The sequence below is a fragment of the Ziziphus jujuba genome, chromosome 9 (genome assembly GCF_031755915.1).
Source record: "Ziziphus jujuba cultivar Dongzao chromosome 9, ASM3175591v1".
Classification (NCBI taxonomy): domain Eukaryota; kingdom Viridiplantae; phylum Streptophyta; class Magnoliopsida; order Rosales; family Rhamnaceae; genus Ziziphus; species Ziziphus jujuba.
In genome coordinates this window covers 221,771-234,685 of record NC_083387.1, presented here as the reverse complement: position 1 = coordinate 234,685, position 12,915 = coordinate 221,771, and the positions used below count along the sequence as shown (strand labels likewise).

The window sequence follows — 12,915 nt, the reverse complement described above, 5'->3', positions numbered from 1 at the left end:
CCTACTATTGATCCTTTTAGAGAATGGTTAGTTATGTCTCTTGAAGTGAACATTGGGAAGCAAGAAAGTATATCAAAGGTTGGACCTGAAAATGTTGCACAAGTTTGTCAGCATTTTCCTGTTACACTCGCTCATATTTAATGGTTAAATATGCAATAATTTTTGTAGTTGAACTTTTTAAATTGTGCTTAGTAAATGCAATTTAGTTGAACTTTTCAGTTGAACATTTCAGTTTATGCTTATCTGCATTTTCAATGTTAATTTGAACAGGAAATCTATACGAAATGGATGCCTAAGAGGACGGTTGGGCCATAGGGTTTGGAGAAGAATAAGAAGAACAAGTACTGCAGTTTTTCTTTGTCTTTGAATGACAAAATGATGCCGTTTTCGACTGGTCCTAGTTGTAGTGTTATTCTGTTCCCGAACGAATCTCAAAAGCCCTAGTGCTCTGGTCTTTCTATACTCCATTCTTTAATATTCTTCATCATGACGATGGTAATTACAAATGAACCACTGGTATTATCAATGGTTTCCATCGGTAAATATGAAAGAAACATGTGAAAAAAATCTATTGGATTACCGATGATTTCCATCAGTAATACCGATGGCCCATCATTAATCAAGTTAACATGTATTTTTTTGGCTTTTCCAACTCATTTTTTTGTTTTCTTTTCTTTACCTTCATTATTATCATAAAATAAAGTTGCATTGAGCATGTTCTTGGTGCAAATATACATTATCAAAGTAGTGTATTCAATTATGGTCAATTCGGTTGAAAATTTTGAAAATTGTCTATTATCGATCGTGTCCATTGGTAAATTTTCCTGTAAGCTTCCAAATACCAATGGCCCATCGGTAATCATGTTCATCTGTAATTTTTGCACTATTTTCCAACTCTATGTGTTTTCTATTTTTTACCATGATTCTTGTCATGAAATAAAGTTGCTTTGATCATGTTCTATGGTCCAAATACGCATTGTCAAAGTAGATGTGTTTTGTTGTGTTGAATGGAATTAAAATCTTTGAGAATGAACAATTACCGATAGGCCATTGGTATTACCAATGGTGTCCATCAGTAAATCTTCCAGCATGAATTCCTTAATTTGGATGGGATTACCGATGGCTTGCATTGATGATACCGATGACATGTCGGTAATCATGCTCAATAGAAAATTTGTACAATTTTCACAACTCTTTTTTTGTTTTATTTTCTTTATAATGATTCTTATCATTAAATAAGGTTGAAATGAACATCTTCTATGGTGCAAATACACATCATGAAAGTAGTAAAATTGGATGTCAAAGTCAAAAACATATAATCTAAATTGAAAATTTATTAAAATACAACTCAACAGCATATTTCTTGCTAAACCAATGAATGTCTTCCGACCTAAATAAAAAATCATCATCACTGCTCCTGTACTCAATAAACTTCAAAGCGAACACCCCACAATCACCCCCATATAATTGCATTCATGAAATAGCATCAGGAAAGCTGACAAATTAATGTTTATACGCACCATGTAAGAGGATCAAAAGATTATAAATGAAATCAAATATCAATGAAAAGCAACCTTGTTTTTCTCACATTTAAGCATAACAGAAGTTAATTTCAAATGACAACACATTCATATCCATTTTGTTGGTGGGGTGCGTCTTTGATGATTGTCATTGTGAATGGATCTAAACTTCAAAGCACGTCTGGTTTCTTATTGTAATATCCCCCATCCCTCAATAAGGCAGCATAAACATGAGGCATTCGGCATTTTTAATCTCTTATTCTGGGAATATTTGATTCCAATATTTGGATCATATAAATCAATATGCCATGCCTTCAAGTCAATACATGCTACCAACCAATAGGCGCCTCCATTATTAATGGGGATGTAAAACTAAAATGATGAAATTGACCTCATTATCCATAAATAAGAGAAAATAGTAAATCATTTTCCAATATATATAGACTTACATAATCACAGATCCACCAAATCATGCTATGTCTTGGTGATGTCCCATGCACATAGCTTAGCAGTGTCGAATTACACACATATATGCTTGGGGATGCCTCGAATGTGGGGTAATGCCCTTTTATTGATGACTGCCAATGAATCAAATGGATACAATAAACTTTTAAATCCAATAAATAATGTTTTCAATAATATATAGAAATGATATAAGTTTTCATCATCTTACCCAAATAAGATGTCCAATATGGCACATTGTTAGGTGAACATGCTGCGATAATCAGACTACCTATTTCATATAAAAAATAAATGACAGCTATATGCTGCAAACAATATAAAAGGAAATCATGAGCAAGTGTGTGGTATAATACATCATTCCAAAACTTCTAAGACAATGAACTTATACAAAAGTAAGGTATATAACTTACATTAAATGTCAACCATCCAGTGGGGGTAAGTAGAACATTAAAAAAATGTTTGTCCATCCTAATATAATCGATACAAATGCTTAATCCTGCTGGTGCTAGTCTATACCACTCATCAAATGACCTCTCCTTCGCTGCGTCAATAGGTCATTTGAGATTCAATTTAACCTTCTTCTTACATGGATCAGTGTATGAGGAGATGATGTGCTATGATTGGTGGTAAACTTGATTGAAGCAGCTTTTCTCTACAAATTCATGCATCACAGGCTCCACTTCACTCTCCCATTCCATGGACGGCTCATGTTGTGGACTATCGATTAAAGTGATATTATCCCATCCCATTTACAATGGCTGATATCCACGAGTGTACGGCACCAAAACCCATGAATCATCTATATGGGGTCCATCATGTACGATGAGATTGAGTGATGCTTTATAGTCTTCATCTATTTTTTTAGCATTGGCACCATCCATGGGAGTATCATATTCTTTTTCTTGTGGAGAATCCATTCGTCCTTGCTCGCCATAAGACGATGCCAATGGGGATGACCGTCGCACCAAAAAGGGAGGTGACTGTGTATGCACTTGATGTTCGGCCTGCATAATATAATGGTTATTTTGTGGTTTTCAAAAACTAACAAAAAGTCATCGCTACATAAAAGTATAGAATTTGATAATAATATAACCCCTAAAGTATAATGTATGAAAACATGCAATCACACTTATAATTTTACAACCTTATTCTATGGGATAGTGTAAAATGATACCTGATACTTTAGTCGGTCAATAAAAGAACCAAGCATCATCCTTCAAACAGTCATCTCCTACTTGACTTCATCAAATTTGTCAACCACATATTTCTTTAACTCATCCAATTTTTCCTCCACACAATTAATCTAATCAACATCAGTACCCGAAAACAAGTAAATATATATTAGTACAACATTCATCAACTTATGTAATATATATTTTAAATGTAACAGTTGTGTAAACTTACATTATCATTTGGTGGGGCACTAGCATGCTTTTCGTCTTTGGCTGTATCTTGACCACCAACAGCTACCTTGGATGCTATCAGCTTAACAAGTGGTGGTTCTGCATACCAAACCACATGCATGTTAATTGTTAATGTTCGCCAGTAATTCATATTTGCCTCATCTTCGATAGCATCTAACCTCCAATGCACACCATACTGCATAAAATTATTAAAGAAAAAAAAAATAAACAAAGCAGAACGAAAAACAAAAATTTTTATATCAAAATAAAATATATAATGTAACTTTAATGAAATAGCAATCAAGTTGAATTTGGTATGACAATCTTAAATTTGGTACAACATGCAGTAGAATTAAGTTTGCCTTACATTGTTATTTGAGGTGAACCAAGAATTCATAGCTCTATGATTTGGTGGACTTGTTAAATGCCATCCAACATTCCTAAGATAACTAGTTTCCCATCACTCACCAAATTGTTTACCAAAATAAGGAATGGCTTCAAAATCGTATACCTACAAAATATAAAATATAGGTGATCAAGTATAATTTTTAAACAAACCCTAAATTTATATTTGATGGTAAAATATACCTGAAACGCCAACGGAAAACCTTTTAGATGCGTGATTTTTTTTATTTGTTATTTAGTTCTTCTCCTCTATGGTGGAATGCATTGTAGACCGACTCTATCATCTCCTTGTAGCTCAAAATACCCCAAGGGAAGGAATTGAAAAGCTAGATATCATTAACCAATTCAACAAACTTTCTATTAACCATGAACAAGGAAATATAGCAAAGAAATCTTCATTGCATCCCAATTATCCGCAAAATGTGTACTTTTGAATATTCTTTCCAACTTGGGTGGTTACATGTCAGATTTATCTTGGAGCAACCTTACACAGCTCCATTGATTTACTATTTTACATATCAAAATCAAAGGGATACCGACAAAACTTTAAGCTGGTAATGAGTGCAAATTCCCATTTCGTAAACCAAGCACCAAATCCACAAAAGTTTAACTCAAGTACCTTAGGATCATTGGACATAACTTTTATACATACTAGGTTATGAACTAAGTGACTAGAGAACATAAGGTTCTTCAATTCAAGCAATGGTCAAAAACATGTCCGACTGTACAAATTTAGTTGATCAACCATGAGCACACTTCTAATTACTACATTTGCTTCCATTGGGTTCCCAAAAGAATGTACCCTAGCTTTAAATATATCTACATCCTTGAAAATTCATTCCTTCCAACTTGAAGCTTCATTGGCCTGCAAAATAATTTCATAAATGGAATGGAAGTCAACTATTTTTTAATACACTATTTTTCCACCCCCAAGTTGATAATAATATGTTCAAGCCAATCTTAATACATACGTGTTAACATTTTTGCACTAGTGGTATTACCGATGAAGCCATTGGTAATCAAGCTACAATAAACTAAAAAAATCCCGATGGCCTATCAATAATTACCGAAGGCCATCGGGCGAAGTTTATTTTGAGTATCCACATTCATGATTAAATAGTTAAAGATGCATTATCAATAACTCTGATATAAACCTCACCAACTTAAAATATATATATATATATATATATCAAAATCTCATAATTTTGCATATTTATAATAAATATAGTCAAACACAAATGAGCTAGGACTTAAACCAAATCCCACATTCAACACACCAAGCTATGTAAAAGAATATAAAACATGCCATCTTAGATGAGGGAGAGGAGATTGGAATATTGACTAGAAGCTTGGTTGAAGGAATAAGTTGGGTGCTCTCCTTGTCAGATTAAGATTGCTACATGTGAGGTGTCCAATAAAATATGTTAGAATTTTCTTCCGTTTTACAGTACTATATTTCTTTTAATTATTTGAAATAACTTTTCTTCTTATTTCACTATTTTAAATTTATGATTTTTAAATTATTGATGTAAATAGTTTATTAATTGAATAAATCTTTTGTATTGTTTTTAAACAAAAAAAAAAACATATTTTGAATAAAAATAGAATAAATCTTTTGTATTGTTTTGAAACAAAAAAAAAATACATATTTTGAATAAAAATATACTTAAATAATATCTTTCTTATAAAAATATCAATTATATACATATGTAGTTTTGTTCAGCAACTATGAATTATATATTTTTGTTGTTTAACCAAAAAAAATATGATCAATAAAAAAATAAAATGATTAGTTATTTATAAAATTTAAAAGAAAATTGAAAAATTATTTTAAATAAGTTATTATATTTATTACTTGTATTTTTTGTACGGCTTTGTTAAATTTAAAGTATATGCTTTTTATTTTTATTTTTCCTTATGATCAAATGTTGTACATTAAATTTTTTTTTTTTTTTTGGAGAAAAAGTCTTTGCCTGTAACGCTCCGCTGCTGGTTACACGCATACGAAAAAAATGGTTCTCTAAGTATTTGCAAACCAAAGGATAACACAATTTGATAATATTTCATTTAAAAGACCATAGCATATGATAAAAGTAACATAAAATTGCCATGTTATAAATTGTAATGGAACCATATATGCATGCATACATATTAATTATGACTGCATTAACTAGGCAACCTCAACATATGATAACACAAAAGGCCATGATAATATGGATATCACGACATTATTTCACACACAGTACATGATGCATGCTTATTCCACGCAAAGTGGTTTATCAATTGAATTAGTTTTATTTAGCATGTTATATTATTTTAAATAAAAAAAATACTTATATTACGAATAAAAATAATTTAAAATAATATTTTTAATGAAATATCAGTTACCTATATATATATATATCGCCGTTCACGAACTAAAAATTATGCATCTTTATTATTCAAAAAAAAAAAAAGATCCATTCATCTTTGTTAACCCAAAAAAAAACAAAAAAAAAAAGCGTACAGAACTATATTTTATTTTTTGATATTTTTTTTTTTTGTTTCCAAATCTAAAAATAGATACAATACTTTATTAACTTACTAAAGTAACTTAACTACTTTGTATAAGTCTTCGAACTGGTTGTATCAACAAATTAGCTAATAAAGTATGACATTAAGATTTATTAAATTGAAAAATTATATTAAAATAATGTTAATATTAGTGTTGTAGGTGCAGTGGAGCACATGCATGTGAGGTGTCGTGAGTAGTATCCAAGAAAATATGTTAAAATTATGGAGTGCCAAAGGAGCAATGGAGTGCATGTGTGTGAGGTGCGGTGAGCAGTATCCAAGAAAATATGTTAGAATTTTTTTCCATCTCACTGTATTTCTTTTAATCATTTATAATAATTTCTCTTTCTTTCTCATCTTTCAAATTTATAATTTTTAAATTATAAATATGAATGATTTATGATAAAATCAATTTCATTTAATATTTTATACTATTTTAAATAAAAAATATATACTATGAATAAAAATAATATATTTTCTAATGAAATATCAATTATATACATGCATGCCGAGGTTCAGGAACTAAAAATTATCCATCTCTATCAATCAACAAAAATAAAAAATAATGATCTATATATCTTTATTACAAAGAAGAAACGTACACAAGATATTTTTTATTTTTTGATAATTTTTTTTTTGTTTTCATATCTAAAATTAGATGGAGTACTATTTCAATTGTCGATTGCATGAATAAATAATTTAATTACTTTGTATAAGTTTTTAAGATAGTTGCATCCACAGATTAGCTAATAAAATATGATACTAAGATTAATTAAAAGGAGAAAATTTTGTTTGCTCTAGGGCACTGCTGCTTACTCTTTAGCACTTCTTATATGCTTATCGTGGGCAACTTAATTTCCAATTGGTATGTGACGTCACGGTGCATGACATCAACAATATAGATTGAAAGTTTGATACACGTGGCATTAAATTATGAAGTTTTAGAGGAGCAGTGGAGTGTATGCGTGTGAGGTATCCAAGAAAATATGTTAGAATTTTCTTCAGTCTTACAGTACTGTATTTCTTTTAATTATTTGGAATAATTTTTCTTCTTATTTCACTATTTTAAATTTATGGTTTTTAAATTATTGGTGTAAGTAGTTTATTGATTGATTAAATCTTTTGTATTGTTTTTAAACAAAAAAATAAAAATACATATTTTGGATAAAAATATGCTTAAATAATATCTTTCTTATAAAAATATCAATTATATACGTACGTAGTTCGGTTCAACAACTGTGAATTATATATTTTTGTTGTTTAACCAAAAAAAAAATGATCAATAAAAAAATAAAATGATTAGTTATTTATAAAATTTAAAAGAAAAATTGGAAAGCTATTTTAAATAAGTTATTACATTTATTACTTGTATTTTTTGTATGGCTTTGTTAAATTTAAAGTGTATGACTTTTATTTTTATTTTTCCTTATGATTAAATGTTGTATATTATAATATTTTTTTCGCAAAAAAAAAGTCTTTGCCTGCAAGGCTCCACTGTTGGTTACATGCATACGAAAAAAATGGTTCTCTAAATATTTGCAAACCAAAGGATAACACAATTTGATAATATTTCATTTGAAGGACCATTGCATATCATAAAAGTAACATAAAATTGCCATGTCATAAACTGTAATGGCACCATACATGCATGCATACATATTAATTATGACTGCATCAGCTAGGCAGCCTCAACATAAAATAACACAAAAGGCCATGATAATGTGGATATCATGACATTATTCCACACACAATACATGATGCATGCTTATTACTTATGACTAGTGCCAACTAGCTACCTAATTCTTGCTTTTGGACTTCGGCGTAAGTCCTGCTCAAATTTCAGGGAAATTGCCATCAGTAATTGATACATGGGCAAATCATCCATCATAGCTACTAGAGTTTTGATTAAGAGGCAGCTTTTGTTCTATCATATCCCAGTCAACCCTAGCTGGTGCACGGACTTCAGTGTATACCTACATTTCAATATATAAGAACATATAAATACAATTATATATGTCTCATAATGATTTTATTTTTCTTTTCAGGTTAAAATGACTAATAATGAATTTGATAAAACTAGTAAACTAATAGCTTATATTCATATGATCATGTGTCTAAAATCTAAATGCTAAATGCATGCATGCATGATTATACATATATGAACAAGCAGAGATGTAAACCAGTACAATATTAATTTAAATATAATATATACTAGCTTACTAGTTTGATTATATAGTTACTAGATTTTCTGTGATGTCGACTCGATGGTCCCACACCACAATCCATTGAATCTCTCCTCCCTTATCATTCACACCACGATAGACGATGCCCCCTGATGAACGAGTAGGAGGTTTAACAGCATTCGGATGAAGAAACTAATGCCGCTCTCCGGTGCCAACTTTTGGTGGGTATGGAACATTTATGGTGCCGCCAAACCAATCTTTGTGCTCCCCCTTACACTCCATAATGTTTCCAATGCCATTGAAAATTTGGCCAGATGTGAACAAACCGTCAGTGGCCATGTCTTGGATCTGCTAGCTTAGTTACTATATTTTTTAAGCAGGTACCAAAGCAAATAGCTCAAATGTTCGCTGTCTATCAAAACTACATATCTACATATATATATATATATATATATATAAAATTTATACTAGTGTCGCACATCGAGCATTAGTTAGGCACGTGATAGATAGCTACAAATAAGTAGAAACACAAGTAATTGGGCATTAATTACTATATCAATATCTTACGCACACACACACACATATAAATATATATATTAATTTACATGCTTACTAAAAACTCTGGATTCATCCAGTGGCTAGGTTGGGTAATTAATTTGTTTCAGCAAAATTTCCACACTACCATAAATCATAGTTTAAATTTACAATAAAATTTCTTTTCATTATTTTAAATAGGTTATTATATTTATTACATGGATTTTTTATATGGTTTTGTTAAACTTTAAATATATGGTTTTTATTTTTATTTTTCGTTACGATGAAGTGTATTATTTTATAATTTTTTATTGTAAATTTTTTTTGAGAAAAAAGATCATGGTCTGTAAGGCTCCACCGCTGGTTACATACACAAGAAGAAATGGATCTTAAAGTATTTGCAGACCAAAGTATAATACAATTTAATAATATTTTATTTCAAAGACCAAAGTATATCATAAACGTAACATAAAGTTGTTATTTCATGATCTCTAATGGCAACAACCATACATACATACATATTAATTATCACTACATTAGCTAAGCAACCTCAACTTACAATAAAGTTGACACAAAAGACAATGATAATATGCATATCATGGTATCTTATATTATTTTTAAACAAAGATTATATATACTGTGAACAAAAATATACTAGAATAATAATTTTTTTTTATTGAAATGTCAATTATATACATACATAAGTTCAGCAACTATAAATTATACATCTTTTTTATTTAAAAAAATAAAAAATGATCAACATGTATTTCTTAACAAAGAACCAACAATAAAAAAATGTACAAAAGATATATTTCTTTTTTTGAGTTTTTTTTTTTTTCATATCTAAAATTAGATACAATACTTTGTGAGATGACGATTGTATGGTAAAATAATTTAATTACTTTGTATAAGGATTGCATGTTAAAATTGAAAAGTTATGTTAAAATTTTTGGCAGAGGAGCAGAGGATTGCATGCACGTGGGGTGTATTGAGTAGTGCACAAGAAATATGTTAAAATTATGGACTGCCAGTGGAGTGGTGGAGTGCATGCATGTGCAGCATGTTGACTAGTGTCCACAAAAATATGTTTAAAAAAAGAAAGAAAAGAAAATATGTTAAAATTACGGAGTGCCAGAGGCTGAGGTGCTATGAAAAGAACCTGTCCGCACCATATGGAAAGGACTTGAACGTCTATCTCCTTCACCCCTTTCATGAAACGGTGCATTTGCACCCATTTTGGGGAAAAAAAAAAAAAACACTTCCATTTCCGTGTTGTCCTCCAGGTTCCTTCATTCTACCTAGCTCACCCATTTTCAAAAAAAAAAAATAAATAAATTGCTCTAGGTTCCTTTTTTCTCTGCTGTGTAAATGCTGGAAATCTCCCTCTTAACTGTGTAAATGCTACTTAGATATATTGAAAGAATTGAAATTTATTTTTTAAAAAACCATTTTCTTTTCTTGAAAAATGTAAATTCATAAAGCTTTGGCTAGCTTTTCTGATAGAATAAACAACGAATGTGTATTGCTGGAGGAGAAAGAGAATAACTGAGCGAGACACAGTAGAGGTAAAAAGGAAAAAAGCATAAAGAGGAGCCAGAAAACCTAGTCATAATCGGATTTCTTATGGAAAGAGAGAGAAACAATTTGTTCACCCCCCCCCTTCAAAATGGGTGCCAACGCAACATTTTAGTAAAGCACAGAAATGGACGTGTTTTGTTTTGTTTTGTTTTTCTTCAAAAATGTGTGCAAACGCACCGTTTCATTAAACGGGTGAAGGAGACAGATGTTCAAGTCCTTTCCATGTGATGCGGACAAGTCCTTTTCATAGCACTTCTAGTGCCAGAGGAGCAGTGGAGTGCACGCATGTGAGGTGTGGTGACCAAGAAAATATGTTAGAATTTTCTTTCGTCTCACACTGCATTCCTTTTAATTATTTATAATAATTTTTCATACATGCTCATATTTCAAATTTAAAATTTATAACTTATAAATATAAATAATTTATCGATTGAATTAATTTTATTTAACACGTTATATTATTTTAAATAAAAAATACATATATTATGAATAAAGATATATTTGAATAATTGTTTTTAATAAAATATCAGTTACCTACATATATATCGTCGCTTAGGAACTAAAACTTATGCATCTTTATTATTCAGAAAAAAAAAAGAAATAACGATCTATTCATCTTTGTTAACAAAGAAAAAACATACAGAAGGTATATTTTATTTTTTTGATATCTTTTTTTTTCAAATCTAAAAATAGATACAATACTTTATTAACTTACTAAAATAACTTAACTACTTTGTATAAGTTTTCGAAATGGTTGTATCAACAAATTGGCCAATAAAATATGATATTGAGATGCATGCATGTGAGGTGTCGTGAGTAATGTCCAAGAAAATATGTTAAAACCAAGGAAGAAAATATCGCCGAAATCACCGAAATATCGTCGAAAGTATCGGGTATCACCAACCATCGACATCGATAGAGGGGTAAAGAAACTTCTATTAGTGGTGTCATGGAAACATCGCCGGTGCTATGTAATATCGATATTGTTGGAAAAAATCGGTTGAAATTTTGGAAAACTGGTGAAAATCCGATGGATGTCGGTGGAAAAATAATGGAAATCCGACGAAATCTTGGCTACCAATCTTTCCAAAAAAGCCTAAAAACCAACCTTAGCCAAAATCTCACCGATGCAGTTGAAAAAAAACATGAAAATTTTTCCAGAAATATGACCAAAAATTGGAAAATATGAGATAAAGAAAATACAAAACAAAACCTAAGAGAGGTGAACTATAAAGAAAGAGAAAGATGATACCTGTGAATCTAAAGATGGATAGATTTGATGAAAACCCTCTTCAAGGAGCTGTGGGCTACCCAAGAGCAGAGAGAGAAACAAGAGCAGTGTAGAGAAAGAAAAAAAAAAGTGTGGTTTTCGGTACAAAACAGTGGAAGAAATGTTCAAAACCATCTCTTTCTTTTCTTTTCTTTTATTTTTATTATTATTATTTTTCCACACTTCTAGATTCTCTATGGCCATTTCATTTACCATTTTTTTTTTCCTTTTTGGTTGTGTTGTTTTTTTTTTTCCGTATTTGTCCTTGCCAAATTGCTTTACTTTGCTTACATATTTCTACTATTTGCCCATTTGTTGCTGTCTTTGGTTAACAAAATAACCATCATAATATTATATTCCATTTCTTGTTAAAAATAAACTGATTTTGAAAAAAATATTGGATTTTTCTTTTTCTTTATCTTTTTTACATTTATTTTTTCAAAATAGTTTAAAATCACTTAACTATGCTAAAGATCTTAATAAATGATTTTTTGCAACTATAATATAAAGTTGTAGATTTGTGATATGAAATTACTAAATCAATTTGAAGCATGAGAGAGTTCCTCTTAACATTGACGATGTATTATGAATTATGTTTGATAATTTCATGTATTTTAATATTATTTATTAAATTTTCTATATTTTATTGATAACAAACATTGTATTTTCTTCACTTACAATAATTTTTAATATTTATGTACTATGTTATTATCTTTATATTCTAATTATCATATTTTTTATATTATTTTACTATATTAATTATTTCATATGTAAAAATATGTATTCTAAATTAAAGATTTATAGTTTCCATAATTTTGTCGACATTTCTATTGATATCGACATTTCCATCGATATTTTCATAAAATCTTATCCTCGACATTTCCGTCGATACTGATATTTTCATCACTGGTTAAAATTATAAAATGCCAGAGGAGCAGTAGAGTTCATGTGTGTGGGTGAGGGGAGCAGTATCCAAGAAAATATGTTAGAATTTTTTTTTTTTGTCT

At 29.9% G+C, this 12,915-nt stretch overlaps 1 long non-coding RNA gene across 1 annotated transcript; it reads right to left on the bottom strand.

Moving 5' to 3' along the window:
- Window positions 1-7,963: 7,963 nt before the first annotated feature.
- LOC132805363 (uncharacterized) lies at window positions 7,964-11,982 on the bottom strand. Its single transcript, XR_009640745.1, has 3 exons — window positions 11,891-11,982; window positions 8,564-8,802; window positions 7,964-8,316 (listed from the first exon to the last, which is right to left on the bottom strand). It is a non-coding gene; the product is annotated as an uncharacterized LOC132805363 (long non-coding RNA).
- Window positions 11,983-12,915: the final 933 nt, after the last annotated feature.